General features: G+C 40.6%; 1 non-coding gene and 1 pseudogene across 1 annotated transcript; one reads left to right on the top strand and one right to left on the bottom strand.

Moving 5' to 3' along the window:
- Nucleotides 1-3: 3 nt before the first annotated feature.
- The window catches only part of LOC101575181, an 85,996-nt pseudogene continuing 69,848 nt past the window's right edge, over nt 4-16,151 (bottom strand).
- Nucleotides 3,547-3,653, top strand: LOC111814623. The gene has a single exon (XR_002819561.1). It is a non-coding gene; the product is annotated as a U6 spliceosomal RNA (small nuclear RNA).

The raw sequence follows: 16,151 nt of genomic DNA on the forward strand, positions 1-16,151 counted from the left end.
AGCCAGGTCCAGAGCATAACCATCAGTCATCACCACCTTCGCAGCCCCCGGCTTGCTTTGCATGAACTTCACCTTCTCCACATTGCAATATAAGCAGAAGACATTGAAGACTCAATCATAGTTCATCTTAGATTGATCCAAACCGCAGACCATGATCATAGGACTGTCTGAGTAGGGGCCACACGTGGGTGCTGGGGGAGGAGGTGGCATGCCCATACTGGGGGCAGTAGCAGCTTGGGGCCCAATGATGACCCCCCCACACACAGGTAGGTTCATCTTTCTCCATTCATAGTGGGGGGGCATAGCCCTCTTCATGATAATGGCTGTGGTACCCACCATGGAGCCCTCCATATTCTTTCCTTTTTATCTTTTCTTTCCACTTTATTAAATGGGCAGTGTTGCATTCTTTTATTGTTGTCTTCTTAGTGGTTATTCATAGTACAAGATGCAGACATAATATCCTGTCCACAAACAATATTAGTACGAATCTTTCTTTTCATTGAGTGAAGAGAAAGTAGCTGTATATCTATCCTATTTTGAACGTACAGATACAAAATGGTCATTCATTTGCATCCCCTTTTTTGTTTAGTTTTGTCAGAGATGGGTATTCCGTTGTCATTTAAATATTGTACATGTGTGAAAATATTCCAATATAGTCCAGTAGTCCATAATAGTAGTGCATTATCTGTAGGACTGGCAATGTCAGCAGTGGTTCACTTCAGCCTTTTACAGCTCAGCATACTAATATGGCTTTACTTTTTATACCTCATTTTTATACTTTTCTGCTGGATGGTTAAGATCAAGATACAGCAAGACCTATATAACAAGAAATGCAACTTTCATATCTGACAAGGTCAGTCAAATCCCCTCAGGATTTACCTGAAGCCCTGTACTGCAGCTTATAGATCCTTTGTCAGTGTCAGCCCTGTGGACGAGTCATGGCCATTGCTTCACCAATTTGGTGCCCTCCATCTTCTGCGGCATGATCTCCCAGGAGAGGGGGCGGCCTCTGGTGTTGGTCAGGGTTACTGCCAGGGTCACCTTGTCCACTGAGGTTGGGATTTCTGTAGTCCCAAGTATCTTGATCGTTCTTGAACACATTCAAGTGTATAGGCTTCGCATATTCGATTTTCAGAGTGCAACACCCAGAATAAATGTCAACCCCAGTGAGTGAAGCTCTGACTCACTGGGCATTTTGCAGAGTCAATTTTCACCATGGTCTAGACTCCTTTCTTACAGAAAGTAACAATTCTCTGGACAGGGCCACAAGGATTGCAGACAGTGTAAAGAACATCTGTGGTTATGGAGTAGATGAGGCTCAGGATGGTAAAGAGAAGCAGACTGTTGGGGCTGGGGAGATGGCTCAGTGGAATAAGCGCTTCACTAGCAAGTGCAAGGGTCTGAGTTCAATCTCCAGTTCCGCAAAAAAAAAAAAAAAGAACACAGAAGCAGACTGCTGACACTCCGGGAATCATCAGAGTACCCAGGGCAGGAAATCCTCTGGCTGCTAGAGTAACTGGCCAAAGCTGTATGACCAGCAATGTAGATCTAGTTGTCAGCTGCGTAGTTCACTGCATTGCAAGCCCCCAACACAAATTCGAATTCTCCGCGTGCCTGTCTCTTCTTGGGCATCAACACCACATAACTGATAGGTCCAAATTCCTGCAAGGCCTCCACAAGGTCAGCGTCCATCTGCACCATCACTTCCTACCGCCTCAGCTGCTAATCCGGCTGCTGCCTCTATTCCAGCCGTTGACATTGCTTCTCCCTTGATTATTAGATTGCTCATGTCCTTTAAAATTTGTCTTGCTGCTGGCTAGCGGAGTTGTTTAAGTGCCTGCACATGCAAACGCAATCAGGAACTAGATACTGCCATTTGATCCTCAACTCCACCTGCCTTAGCAGACCCGCCCTTAAGGCAGCCTGAGCAAGTCAAAAAAAAAATCTTTCTCAACTTTTGGGCCAGTCAAATAGCTCAGCGGTGTACAGCTGGAGCAAAGCTAGTTCCATCCCCTGACCTGTCAGTGCCAGCCCCGCCTCTGGAGCACACTGTGATGGCCTCTGAGACTAGGCATGGGGTCGCACGTCTGTAATCTCCGCTCTTGGGGGGGTGTAAGCAAGCGGATAACTAGTAGTCCGGTCTAGTAGTAAGACACTGAACACCCTGTCAACCCCTCCCTAAAATACAAAATAAACAAATAAATATAAAAATAAATACACTTTGTCTTATATGTCTTATACATATATTTGTCTTATATGCTCCCATAACTGGTGCATGCATATCTATGACTGTTTGTCTTCCCCATGAATTTTTCCCAGAAGCAGTATGTAGTGACTTTATTTATCTCATTTGATCATTCTTTGTTTGAAGTTCAGATTGTCTAAAAACAGAATAGCTACCACTGTATTTTTCTGAGATCGTGTAGCATGCAGTATTTTTTTCCATCCCCTAACTTTGAACCTATGAATTTCTTTTCTTGTTAAACGTGATTCTTCTGTAGAACATAGTGTTGAATTTTGTTTCTTAATCCACCCTACCAGTCTATTTCTTTTAATTGATGAATTGAGTCTATTTACATTGGTGGTTATAATTGATATTTATTGACTTATGTTTGTTATGTTATTTTTGTTTTCTTAGTCCCCTACTTTTCTCCTGTATTTAAAGCTTGCTATGTCTGGTGGGTTCTTTCCATTGCCACTCTTGCAATTGTTTGCATTTTGATCCTTTTCTGCAATATCTTTAATTATTCAGTGTAGGGTTGGTTTGGTTGCCATGAATTTCTTTATTTTTTCCATGTCATAAAAATATTTCACTACTCCATTAAACCTGAAAGGCAGTTTTGCAGTTATATCAATCGGAGTTGGAAATGTTTGCTTGTACAACTTGAATTGCTTCACTCCATGCTCTTCTTAACTTGATGGTTTGTGAGAAATCTGCTGTTATTCTGATGGATTTTCCTTTAAATGTGATCTGTTTCTCTTTCCTAGAGGCTTTCAGTATGTGGTTCTTGTGAAGAATTTCTGGGATTTTGAATATTATATGTGTTGGTGCAGTTTTAATTGGGTTGACATTATTTGGAGTTCTGTATTCCTCAGTTACCTGAATGTCAGTTTGTTTCCTCATATTTGGAAGTTTTCTGGTATTACTTCTACTGATATATATATATATATATATATATATATATATATATATATATTCATTTGTGTTTTCTCCTTCTTTCTCATTGATGCCTATTAGTCTTATGTTGTTCATCTTTGCATCATCTTGCAGATATTGAATTGTTATTTCCTGGATCCTAGGTGTTTGTAAGAGATCTTCCTTTATCTTTTCATGACCTATGATGGAGTTTTAAAGTTTTGATCATCTATCTTCACTTTCATTCGAACAGTTTTGTCAACTTTTAATGGAGTTTTTAATTTCTTGTATATCTCTGAATCAGTTTCATGCATTCTATTTCTTTCCTAAATTGCTCATTCAAGATTTTTATGCTATTTCTATTCTCAATTTTTTTAACAGTGTCTTGTTTGGAAATAATTAGTAATACTGTGCTCGCTTTGGCAGCACATATACTAAAATTGAAATGATACAGTGAAGATTACCATGGCCCCTGCGCAAGCATGACATGCAAATGTGTAAAGCATTCCATATTTTTTATTTAAAGTTCAACATATCAATACTTGATGAAAAATACCTGTTCCTTATTATGCCTAGGATGCCTGATGTGCAGAGAGATGGTGAGGTTAAGCTTAATAGCCTAAGTTGTTTGATAATGGCAATAGGCTTGTCTTCTGGATGATTAACAACCTAAGTTTGCAGACCAAAATTAGAGAAAAAGGAGGGCTACAAGGAAAGCCAACATTTTGGCCCTAACCTTCTAAAGTCAATTAAGACTCAGGACATATGAGAACTTGTACTGTAACGTCATGTAACTCGGTAGTGTCCCAAATTTTCTGATCAAGAAGATTATGGGGCCAAAGAGGAAAGTGACCGATGATGTAGAGTGTGCCTAAGGAGAGTCACATGGAGAGAAAACAATCTCTCAGGCTTTCACAGAGAGCACACTGGCCAAGAAATGGCCATGACTCATCCACATGGCTGACACTGACAAAAGTTCTACAATTTGAGGTACAGGACCTCAGGATAAATCCTGAGGGGATTTCACTGACCTTCTCAGACCCAAAAGCTACAACTCTTGTTGCATAGGTCCTGCTTTACCTTGGTCTTAACCATCCAGTAGAAAAGTATGAAGATGAAATATAGGAAGTAAAGCCATGCTGTTATGTTGAGCTGTGGGGGACTCAGATCAACAATTTCTGACATTGCCAGTTAAACAGAAGAACCAATGCTATTATGGGCTATTGGACTCTTTTAGAATATTTTGCTGAGTTTACACACCTGTAATATTCAAATAACGGAACTTAGCATAAAAGGAGTATACAGATGAATGTCTATTTTGTATCTGTGTATTCAAATTAGTTAGAATAGATATATAGTTACACTCTCTTAATGAATAGTATGATTTGTTCTAATGGTGTTTGTAAATAGGATCTAAAGTCCACATCTTCTACAACAATTAACCACTAAGAAGAATGTATGCAGTGTGTTAATTATAGAAACTGTCCTAGCGATTTGATTTGAAACTGTCTCATTGCTATTTGTTTATCAATAAAAATATGAAAAAAAGAAAAGAAACAGAAGCAAGATGAACCCCAAACCAAGAACTCAGGGCCAATGAAGAACTCCAGATCTAAGGAAAGAAACACTGGGCTGGTGAGATGGATCAGTGGACTAAACACCTGCTTTGGCAAGCGCAGGCACCAAGGCTAGATTCCCCAGTCCTGCATGCCTTCCGGCCCTGTCTCAAGGGTGTGCTCAGCTGGCGATCGAGTCTGGAAGTGGTGGTGCATGCCTGTGATCCCAGGACTGGTGAGGCTGGAAACAAGAGAATCACTACGAGTCCAAGCTGCACAGTGAGACCCTGTACGAAATACATAAATGAAAAGAGAAAAAATGAAAGAAGAGTAAAGAAATACTGAGCAGAGAGGCCAGAGCATGATCTGAGCATAGACTTATGACCACTAATTGAGCCATATCAGTAGATGGTCACAGTCCTAGAATACAGAATGACAGACACTCAATTATGGAGAGGACTTCATGGACAAAAATTTCATTGTCTTTATAATGAAATTTCTGGCACAAAACATCTTCAAACCTCATTAAATTTAAACAAAATGGTTGAATCTTTAAAAAAATACTTAGTAATACTTTCATTATAGTTATCATGTCTTTTTCTACCTGTGAGATTATTTTTGATCTGATTTCCATTATACCATTCTGCAGTTGCTTCTTTACTTCAGCTGGTATTATTTCAGAAATTTCTGGTGTGTGTCTTCCAATTTGTTTTATGTTGATGTCTCCTGGTTTTGTTCTGCTTGCGTTCATGGCCTGAGATTGAATTTCACTCTTCTTTTTGTCATTTTATATTTCAGAGAGAACTTTTTATTTTGGTTTCTGTGATACATTTTTGTGAAAGTTTTATACTAGATAGCATAATCATTGCAGTTAGAGCCTCTCCGTAAATAGCCTTTTATTTTCTTTTTACATATTTGTTCTGTGCTAGAGATTCATGATTCGTGTGTTTCCCAATATTTTGCCTTCTCTATTGATTGAAATATATTGGATGCCATTTGGCACTGACCTCCATCCTTTAGTGTATGGCTTTGTTGAGGTTATTACTCAATGACCTCCTAATATTAATACCCAAGGAGAGCATGTGGTTAAGGCAGTTATAGTTTCATATTTACAGTACTACAATTAGCAACACTAATATTGGCTGGTGAGATTTAGCAGCTGACACACTTTTATATCTAATTTGTTTGTATTTTAAACCATAAGAGCAAACATTATGACCACATAGCTAAGCAGATACTCAATTGAGAATTTGTATTAAAATTAGTTCCCCTGAGTTCTGTCTGGGAACCTGCCCTTGATGTGCCTGGAGACTTCCAGGCAGACCCATTCACCTCAGTTACCTGCTGCCACCCTTGTGCTGCGAGGATGCTCCTGTAGGTCTGGGCCTCAGTCTGGGCTGTGCTGGGCTCGAAATTAGCCTCAGCTTACTGGCCTAGATCTACTGAACTTAAACTTGTCTGCCCAGACCTGGCTTGGGTCTGGCTGCTGTGTGCACTGTGCCCTTTCTAGCTGAGTCCCATGCAAGTGGAATGCTGGGCGCCCTGGCTGCTTGTCCCAAGGCTTTTTCTTGGTAGGCTCATCAAGGTGGAGAGGGCCAGCTGTGCCCTGCTGCCTGGCTGCTGATCCCTCAGCACCTTATCTGTAGCAATAAATAAAGTTTAGATGACAATGTTTAATCTGACATCTTCTCTTATAGTTACCTACAGTAGACTCATGCCTGTATTTTTCACTCTGAATAACTACTAGGAAGACAACAATACACAATTTATTAATTATAGGAGCTGTCCTACTAACCCTTCTGGAACTCTCTTGTATTGTTACTTTCATTTTTCACTTTAAAATAAAAAATAAAATGTAGCATAATATGTACTCTGACAAAAATTTACATTTTAGACATTATAATAATGTCTATACATATATAGTGAAAATCTCTATGGGTAACATTTTTCATATTATATTACCATTCTGCAAGGGTACTTCTCTGCTACAAAGGCTTAACAATCATTTTATACGTCCCATTTATGTCAGAAATTCATGATTTTATTTGTAAGTTGCTTATGTCCCTAGAAATCTGGGCATTTCTCCTCCCTGCATTTCACTGAACTAAGTAGAGCAGGAGCCCCATGGTCAGTCTTGTTCATGTCCTGAAGGTCACAGCCTGACACCACTCTGTGTGCTCTCTCACAACATGATGTCTCCAAGTTTCAGTGTTGGAGAATGATGCCAAAGGATGACTCCATAGCTTTAACATATACCACAGCTAGAACTTGATATTCTCCAAAATTTATTTGAGTAACACTTCTGTTTATATTCTTCTGTTGTTATTGCTATTTGGATATGTCTTTTGAGGATGTAGACAGCATAAATAAATTGACCAGTAGATCAGTCTATTCAGAAAGGTAGGAAGAAAAGAATAGATCACAGTATTGAGTTTTCTAGTTGATGGAGTTGAGAGCATGCAACCACTTTTAACAATTTTAACAACACAGCCCTCTATGGCCTTAGGGTGAAATCATGTTATGAACTTCTCTCTGCTATAAACATTGCAGAAACAGGAATGCTTGCGAATTATGCCGTCAGATTTCTCATAAAGCCTTTTTCACTTTATGATCTACAGGAACCATCTAACTGAAGAAATGTCCCAACACAGGCTGGCAAGAAGCAAATGTGAATTCATAATTCACCCAACAGAAGTCGTCATTTCTTCAGGACGTGGGAGTACCACACACATCTGCACGCACACACTTAGCCTGGGGTCCCAGCAGTGTGCTAGGTGGCAGTCACAGCCACAGAGGAGAAAAGGGAAATTCCAGACCAGACCCCGATGACAGGATTGCTTTCTGCCTGTTTTTGTTGAAACCAAGTTGAGAAATAGGCTCTAAAGGAATGTGCAGGCTAATATCTGAAGAAATGTCACTTCAACTAAACACCAAGAGACTCTACCCAATGCAGCTGACTTCCTGCAGGAGCTTCCATATCTGTGATGTGTGCCTGTTTGCATACACCGCCTCCAGTGGGACGCAGCTCCTGATCTGAGGACACAGATGCTCGGAAGCTGCAGGAAATTTGCTCATCCCACCCGCCCGAGACCTCGCGTGTAGTGTGTCCTGTGAATCCTATAAAGAGGACCATGGGAAAATTTAATAATATAAGAAAAGCTAGGGGCTAAGGAGGAAGCTCAACAGTCCAAGCACCTGCCTGCAAACGCAAAAAGCTGGCCTTGATCTGTGGTAATTCACCAAGCACGGTAACAAAAACAACAGAAGAATATAAAATAATACTTTTCGAATAATATTTTTAAAATATGAAGTCCTAGCTGGATATGGTGCATGCCTGTAATCCCAGCACCCTGAAAGCTGAGGAAAGTCGCTCAAAAATTGGAACCTAACCCAGGCATCTTAGTAACTTAGGGAGACCCCATCACAAAATAAAAATGGGCTGCAGCCGTAGTTCGGTACAAAGACCCTGGGTTCAATTATCAGTAGTGAAAAATTGAGTTTTTGTTGTTGGTGGAAATAATAAAGGATAGGAGCAATGAAGAGAGATTGTATCAAAAATTGTCTTCAGGGGCTGGGGAGATAGTTCAGTGGTCTAAGGGCCCGCCTGGGAAGCACAAGGGTCCAAGTTCGATCGCCAGTACCACATGCCCTACAGGCCCTGGACACTATACCAGCCACCACAACTGAGCATGGTGCTACACACCTGTAATTCCAGAGCTGGGGAAGCTGAGACAGGATGACCACTAGTAGTCTGATCCGCATAGCAAGACCCTGTACAAAATAAGCACTATATGACAAAATAAATAACATACATCACAGCCTCAGTGATGGCTGACAGGAGTGTTCCTGAGTAATTTATGCACATTGAACTGCACAAAGGTGCATGGCTCCTGATGAGGATTCACCTGGCATAATGGAGGAGGTCATCGATGAATGAATGTGTCACAAAACATACAGAGAATTCCTCGCCCCGACCCGGTGAGTGTGTGGGAGAGCTTCCGGCTACCCTGCACCAGTGGAAACTAGTGGAAACAGCACAGGTGCAGCGTGGGTGAGACACTCTTCCACCCACTTGGGATGCCAACCAACACTCTGCAGCATCACCCCCACCCCACCCTCTGAGTAGGAATTTCTGCTGCTTTCCAGGAACCCCCAGACCAAATCCTAGCACAGGCCCAGTGAATGTGTGGGATAGCTTCAGGCTACCCTGCACCAGCAGGACCTACTGGTCCCAGCCCAGGCGCAGCATGAGTGAGAAACTCTTCCACTCCCTTGGGACGGCCCCAACACTCCACAACACATCCCCCACCCCGAATGCTAAAGTAGGAATTTCTGCCGCGTTCCAGGAACACCGAGACTCAATCCTAGGCCAGGCCCAGTGAATGTGTGGGAGAGATGCCCCTCTCCCCTACACCACATTGTCACCTTCAGACTCAGCTTAGGCCTGACATGCAGGCCTGGGTGAAACCCTTCAGCTGCAATCCCTGCAGACAGTGTAGGGGGCAGAGCCAACCAGCTAGTCCAGGAGCAGAACATCTTGCCAGAGGGGCACAACAGGTTCACCCTTAAAGGCAGCAGCAGGAAGGAGATGAGCACAGCAGCCAGACAAAAGCCAGGCACAGCTGGATAAATCCAAACTTTGTACATCTGCAACTGAACTTCTGTTACATGCTAAGGTTATAACTGCAACAAAGATATACAACAAAGGTCAGAAGACCGGGCTTCACAAAATGATCAGAAGGAACAAAATGCAATCTCAGAACACAAGCCCACCGTTAACAAGTGCAGAGGACACTAACACAGAACAAATTTGGAACCACACAACTGAAAGCAATTAATCAAAGGCTTCTGAAACAAAGAAAGAGCTGCTGAAAGGTATAGAGGAACTCAGATTGGAAATAAAAAGAGAAATCCCTCAATTAATAACATCTGTAGTAAAGAATCAAATGCAGAAAAATATGGAGGAAACCCAGTGCCCATCCAGAACAATGGCAGAGGACACTAGCTCACCTCAAACGTATGAATTAATAGTGGCAAGAGTAAATAAGCAACAGCACAAAATCATAGAGGATCTCAGAGTTGAATTTAGTTTTACTAGCTCAGCTCAAATGTATGAATTAATAGCATTGATACAAAATAAACAACAGCAGAAAGTTATAGAGGAACTCAGAACGGAATTACATTCTGCAGTAATAAAAGAATTCTCAGAACTCATAGCATCTGAAGTAAAGAATCAACTACAGAAACATAGAGAGGAAACCCAATTTGAAAAAAACACGGCAGTAAAAGAATTTATAACTGTTTCTAAAGAAGAAATTGATAAAAAAAATAGAGGAGATTATAAAAATGATGGATTCCTTGAATGAGCAATAGAGGAAACAAATAGATGGCACGAAGCAGAGTCAAAGAGATATAGAGGAAATTAAAATCTCAATCACAAGCTTGAAAACCGTTTAAGTGAAAGAAAAGACAGAGTTTCAGATCTTGAAGATGCTGGTGCAGCTAGGGACAAGGTAAGAAAGGATCTCTTAAAAACAACCAGGATGCAGGAAAGAATAATCCATAAAATGCAAAATGATGCAAAGATGAACAATGTGAGACTAAAAGGCATCAGTGAGAAAGAAGGAGTCAATACAAATGACATTAAAAAACGTAGGCATAGGTAATAGCAGAAAACATCCCAAATATGAGGAAACGATCTGTCATTCAGGTAACTGAAGCATACAGAACACCAAGTAACCTCAATCCAATGAAAAACACTGAGACATATAATAGTGAAGATCACAGAAATTCAGCACAACAATAATATATTGCAAGCCACTAGAGAAATGAAGCAGATCACATTCAAAGGAAAACCTATCAGAATTACAGCCGACTTCTCTTCACAAACCATGAAGGCAAGAAGAGCATGAAGCAGATTACTCCAAGTCCTCTATGAAAACAAATTCCAGCCCAGACTACTATACCCGGCAAAACTTTCTTTCAAGTTTGATGGAGAACTCAAATACTTTCATGAAAAAGAACAGCTAAAGAATTTCATAATCAAAAAGCCAACCCTGCAGAGGCTACTGAAAGATATTCTAGAGAGGGACCACAATGATCAGAGCTCGATGAATGAGAGCAGAAGCAACCAACTAAATAGGGCAACACAGGAGAAAAAGGAGTAAATGACAACAGGTAAATAACATGACAATCTCAAGTCAATACATCTCTATTGTAACTATCAATGTGAATGGACTCAATTCACCAATTAAGAGAAATAGACTGGCACAGTGGATTAGGAAACAGAGTTCAAATATATGCTGTATTCAAGAAACACATTTAACTCATAAAGACATTCATAGGCTGAAAGTCAAAGGATGGAACACAATACTACATGCCCCAGCACCTCAGAAAATAGCTGGGGTAGCAATTCTATTCTCAGACAGTCTCAACTTCAAACCAACAATGATCAAGAGAAATAAAGAAAGCCACTATATACTGGTTAGGGGAAAAATTCAAGAGGAAGAGGTAACACTCATAAATATGTATGCACCCAACTATATAAAGCAAATCTTAATGGGCATGAAAAAACTAATATCCAATATGACAATTTTCACAGGAGACCTTAACACACCCTTATGCCAAAAAGATAGGTCAACCAGATAAAACCTTAGCAAAGAAATAAGAGAACTGAACCAGAGTTGGAAACAAATGGACTTGGTGGACATATACAGAGTGTTCCGCCCAAACACAGCTGAATACACATTTTTCACAGCTGCACATGGGTCATTTTCTAAAATGACCACATGCTGGTCCATAGGTCATGCGTAAGTATATGTAAGAAAACCAAAATTATCCCATGCACATTATCTGACCAAAGTGCAATGAAACTGAAAATAAATGACAAAAGAAACCAGAAAAAAATCTTAAATACATGGAAAATAAATGACACCCTACTAGGCAACCAATGAGTCACAGATGAAATTAAACATGAAATCCAACAATACCTACAATTCAATGAAAATTCAAGCACAACTTATCGGAATTTATGGGACACAATGAAAGCAGTTCTCAGAGGGAAACTCATACCTGTGAACGCACACATCAAGAAAACAGAATGAGAACAAATTAATATCGTAATGCAGCTCCTTCAAAAACTAAAAAAGGAAGAGCAAATGCAACCCAGAGCCCAAAGATGGGAAGAAATCAAAAAGATTAGAGCAGAAATTAATTCAATTCACACAAAGAAAACAATTCAAAGAATTAAAAAAGCAAAAAGCTGGTTCTTTGAAAGATTAAATAAAATTGATAAGCCCCTAGCTAACCTCATCAAACAGAGGAAAGAAAAAATTCAAATACAAGCAATAAGGAATGGAAGGGTGTAATTACCACAGACCCAGTGGAAATTCAGAAGATTATCAATAGCTACTTTGAGAATCTTTACTCTCACAGAATTGAAGACACAGAGGAAATGGAAAGATTCCTAGAAAGGTAAAAATTGCCATAACTGAATCAAAAAGATATAACCACTCTCAATACCCAATAACAGCCAATGAAATACGACATGTAATTAAAAACCTATCAACAAAGAAATGTCCAGGTCCACCTGGGTTTACAGCTGAATTCTACAAGACATTTACAGAAGATGTAGTCCCTATACGACTCAAACTCTTCCATGAAATTGAAAAGGTAGCATTCCTCCCAAAATCATTCCTCAAGACAAGTATCATACTCAAACCAAAACCAGGAAAAGACGCAACTAAGAAAGAGAACTACAGGCCAATCTCTCTCATGAAAATAGATGCCAAAATACTCAATAAAGTCCTAGCAAATAGAATACAGCAAATCATCAAGAAGATCATACACCATGAGCAGGTAAGATCCATCCCAGGGATGCAAGGATGGTTCAATATTCAAACATCTATAAATGCAATACACTCTATTAATAGAGCGAAAACTAAAAACCACATGATCATCTCAGTTGAAGTAGAAAAGGCATTTGACAAAGTCTAACACCCATTCATGTTCAAAGTCCTACAGAAAATTGGAACAGATGGACTCACTTCAATCTGGTAAAAGCCATTTATGAAAACCCAACGGTTAACATATTCCTAAAAGGGGAAAATCTGAAATAATTTACTCTTAGATATGGTACATTACGAGGATGTCCTCTATCACCACTACTATTCAATGTAGCTCTGGAATTATTAGCTATAGCCATGAGACAAGAGAAAGAGATAAAAGTAATAATAGGTAAAGAAGTTTACTTGGAAGACCAAAAAAACTCCACCAAGAAGCTACTAGAATTAATACAGAAATTCAGTAGCATAGCAAGTTATAAAGTTAATACCCAAAAGTCAATGTCATTCCTCTACAAAGACAACAAACACACTGGGAGGGAAGTTATAGAAACAATACCATTTACAATAGCACCGAGGAAAATTAATACCTTGAAATTAATCTAATGAAAGAAGTGAAAGAACTTTTCAAGCAAACTTACAGTACTCTGATAAAAGAGATGGTAGAGGATTTCAGAAAATGGAAAGATATTCCATGCTCCTGGATAGGAAGAAACAACATTGTGAAGATGGCCATACTCCCAGCATTCCTCTACAGATTTAATGCAATCCTGATCAGACTACCACCGACATGCCTCCCAGACCTAGAGAAATCATTCCTATAATTTATCTGGAACCAGAAAGGACATAGAATAGCAAAGGCAATCCTAGGCAATAAAGACAAGGCCGGAGGCATTACAATTCCTGACTGGAAATTATACTACAAGGCTACTCTGATAAAATCAGAATGGTACTGGCAACAAAACAGATGTGAGGATCAATGGAATAGATTAGAAGATGCTGAAGCCCCTACCAACACACTCAGCCAACTTATCTTTGACAAAGGAGCTAAAAAATACTCACTGGAAGAAAGATAGCCTCTTTAACAAATGGTGCTGGAAAAACTGGTTCTCTACATGCCAAAAAAATCAAACTTGGCCCAAGTCTATCACCATGCACTAAACTAAAATACATTTTTTTTAAAAAAGATGATTATTTAAAATGATTTCACAAGGTAAAACTGTATCATTCTTAGGGCAATGAGCTATTTATTTACTGAAGTAAATACATTTTAACTCAGTATCAGTCAGAAAAAGGTACAGATTTCTCTAATATTATTTCTCTATACTTGAGAAAAATATATATGTAAGTTAAGGCTACTTTCTTTGACAATGTGTTCTCCCTTTGATCCCTTGCAAAGAATATCTATCATTTTGAAGTAAAATAATGTAACACTTAGGGGCAAATATGCAGCCCAGCAGCCCTGCACTAGAAGCCAAGATGGAGAAGACCTCCATGACCACCATGACCTTCCCCTTGGTGCTGTGGTACACGGGCAGGAAGGTGACCCACACGCTACAGAACACCAGCATGCTGAAGGTCAGGAACTTGGCTTCATTGAACGTGTCGGGCAGGTTCCTGGCCAGGAAAGCCACGCTGAAGCTCACCAGGGCCAGCAAGCCCAGGTACCCCAGGACACAGTAGAAGGCGGTGAGGGAGCCCTTGTTGCACACAATGATGATGAAGCCATGTTCAGAGAACGCATCTGTGTCGATGAACGGTGGACTTGTTCCCATCCAGACTCCACAGAGAGTGAGTTGGATCAGGGAGCAGATGGGGATGATGCAGTTAGGGGCCCCTGACACCAGCAACTGCCTCATCCTCCTGGCTGGGCCAGTGACCTTAAAGGCCAGCACCACAGTAATGGTTTTGGCCAAGACCGTGGAAACTGCCACGGTAAACACAATTCCAAATGTGGTCTGCTGCAGGACACAGGTGGCTGTGCTGGGCTGGCCAATGAAGAGCAAGGAGCAGAGGAAGCAGCAGGACAGAGAGAGGAGCAAGATGTAACTGAGACTGCGGTTATTGGCCTTGACGATCGGAGTGTCGCGATGCTTCACAAAGAGCCCAAGAACAATCGCTGTGAGAGTGGTGAAGCTCAGGGCTGTGCCAGCCAGAGCCTTCCCCAATGCATCTTCATAAGCCAGAAACGTCACCGATTTTTGGAGGCAGTGTTTGCGATGAAGATCAGCATACTGGTGATCCGGGCACTTCACACATTCCTCCATACCTAGTGTGAAATGCCAGTTGTCATCTGTCCAACCTCAGGATTTTTCTTATGCACAACTCACCCTATTGCACGCGCAAACACACAAACATGCAGGCGAGCACAAAGGCATGCACACAAAGAGAGGGACAGAAAGAGAGGAAGGAGGGAGAGGAGGGAGACAAAGTGAAGAGAGGAGAGGAGAGCAGAGGAGAGGAGAGGAGAGGAGAGGAGAGGAGAGGAGAGGAGAGAAGGGACAGAATGCAACGGAATGGGACAGAACAGTATGAAAAAGGAAAGAAATTCTTAAACAAATGTGTATTTGCAGAGACAGAGTGAATACTTGAAGGCTGTTAATCATTGAATATAAAAATAAAATTATTAACTGAATATAGAAAGTTTTTTATTATTGCCCTTTTCTTCAAGATATTTATTCATTTCTCAGAGGGATGGTGGAGCGTGAAAGAGAATTTGTCCACAAGCACCCACTCACCTGTGTCATTGGCAATCTCATTTTCTGGGCACAGGGTGCAATCAAAACAGCAGGCCAACTTTCCCTCCTGAAAGGACTTTCGAAATCCCAGATTACAGCTCTCACTGCACACAGAGTGGGGAGTCTGAAAATCAATGTGTTTGGGTAATTTCTCAAACTCTTCCATAATTTTTGATAATTACAGTGCTAGAAATTAATTTCTCATATGCATATATCCAGTACTAAAAAAAGTCATATGAGGGCCAACCAGATAGAGGACTAAAGCTTCAGCTCAAGCAGAACACAGTAGCCAGGGTTCAATCCTGCCATAGTTTGCCGGCCCTACTCCCAAGGTGTGCTGAGATGGTGACTGAGACTGGGAGTGGTGGTGCGAGCCAGTAATCCCAGCTCTTCGGAGGCTGAAAACAGGAGAATCACTATGAACCTGATCTATGTAGTGAGACCCTGTAGACCTTATACTGAATACATAAAAGCCATGTTTACTGAGTCATAAATGTATATGAACAGTGAGTATCATGATTAAATTGATGTGGTTTTCCATTCAGCTGAAGGTGAATCAGTAAAAATTCTTTAATTAGGAGTGTTGCTGAATTCTGCCATTTTCTGAGTGAAATTGAGTCACAGATCCTGCAGTTCTGTACTCCATCTATAGTTAGTGAGGTCCATTGTGACCAGGATTAACATACCTCTGTAGTTCCTGTGGCCCACTCTATCAACTCCTCAGATATAGACAATTGTTGACCATGTGGAGCACGTGAGGAAAATGATCCAACACGGACCTTAAGTCTAAGGCCTTCTGGAAAATTCCAAAAGTTGAGAATGTCATACTCTGCATCCAGTTTCCTTTTGTCATCTAAGTTCACTGGATCTCCAGCAGGAT

This window comes from Octodon degus, unplaced genomic scaffold, assembly GCF_000260255.1.
Source record: "Octodon degus isolate 3935 unplaced genomic scaffold, OctDeg1.0 scaffold00379, whole genome shotgun sequence".
NCBI classification, from domain to species: domain Eukaryota; kingdom Metazoa; phylum Chordata; class Mammalia; order Rodentia; family Octodontidae; genus Octodon; species Octodon degus.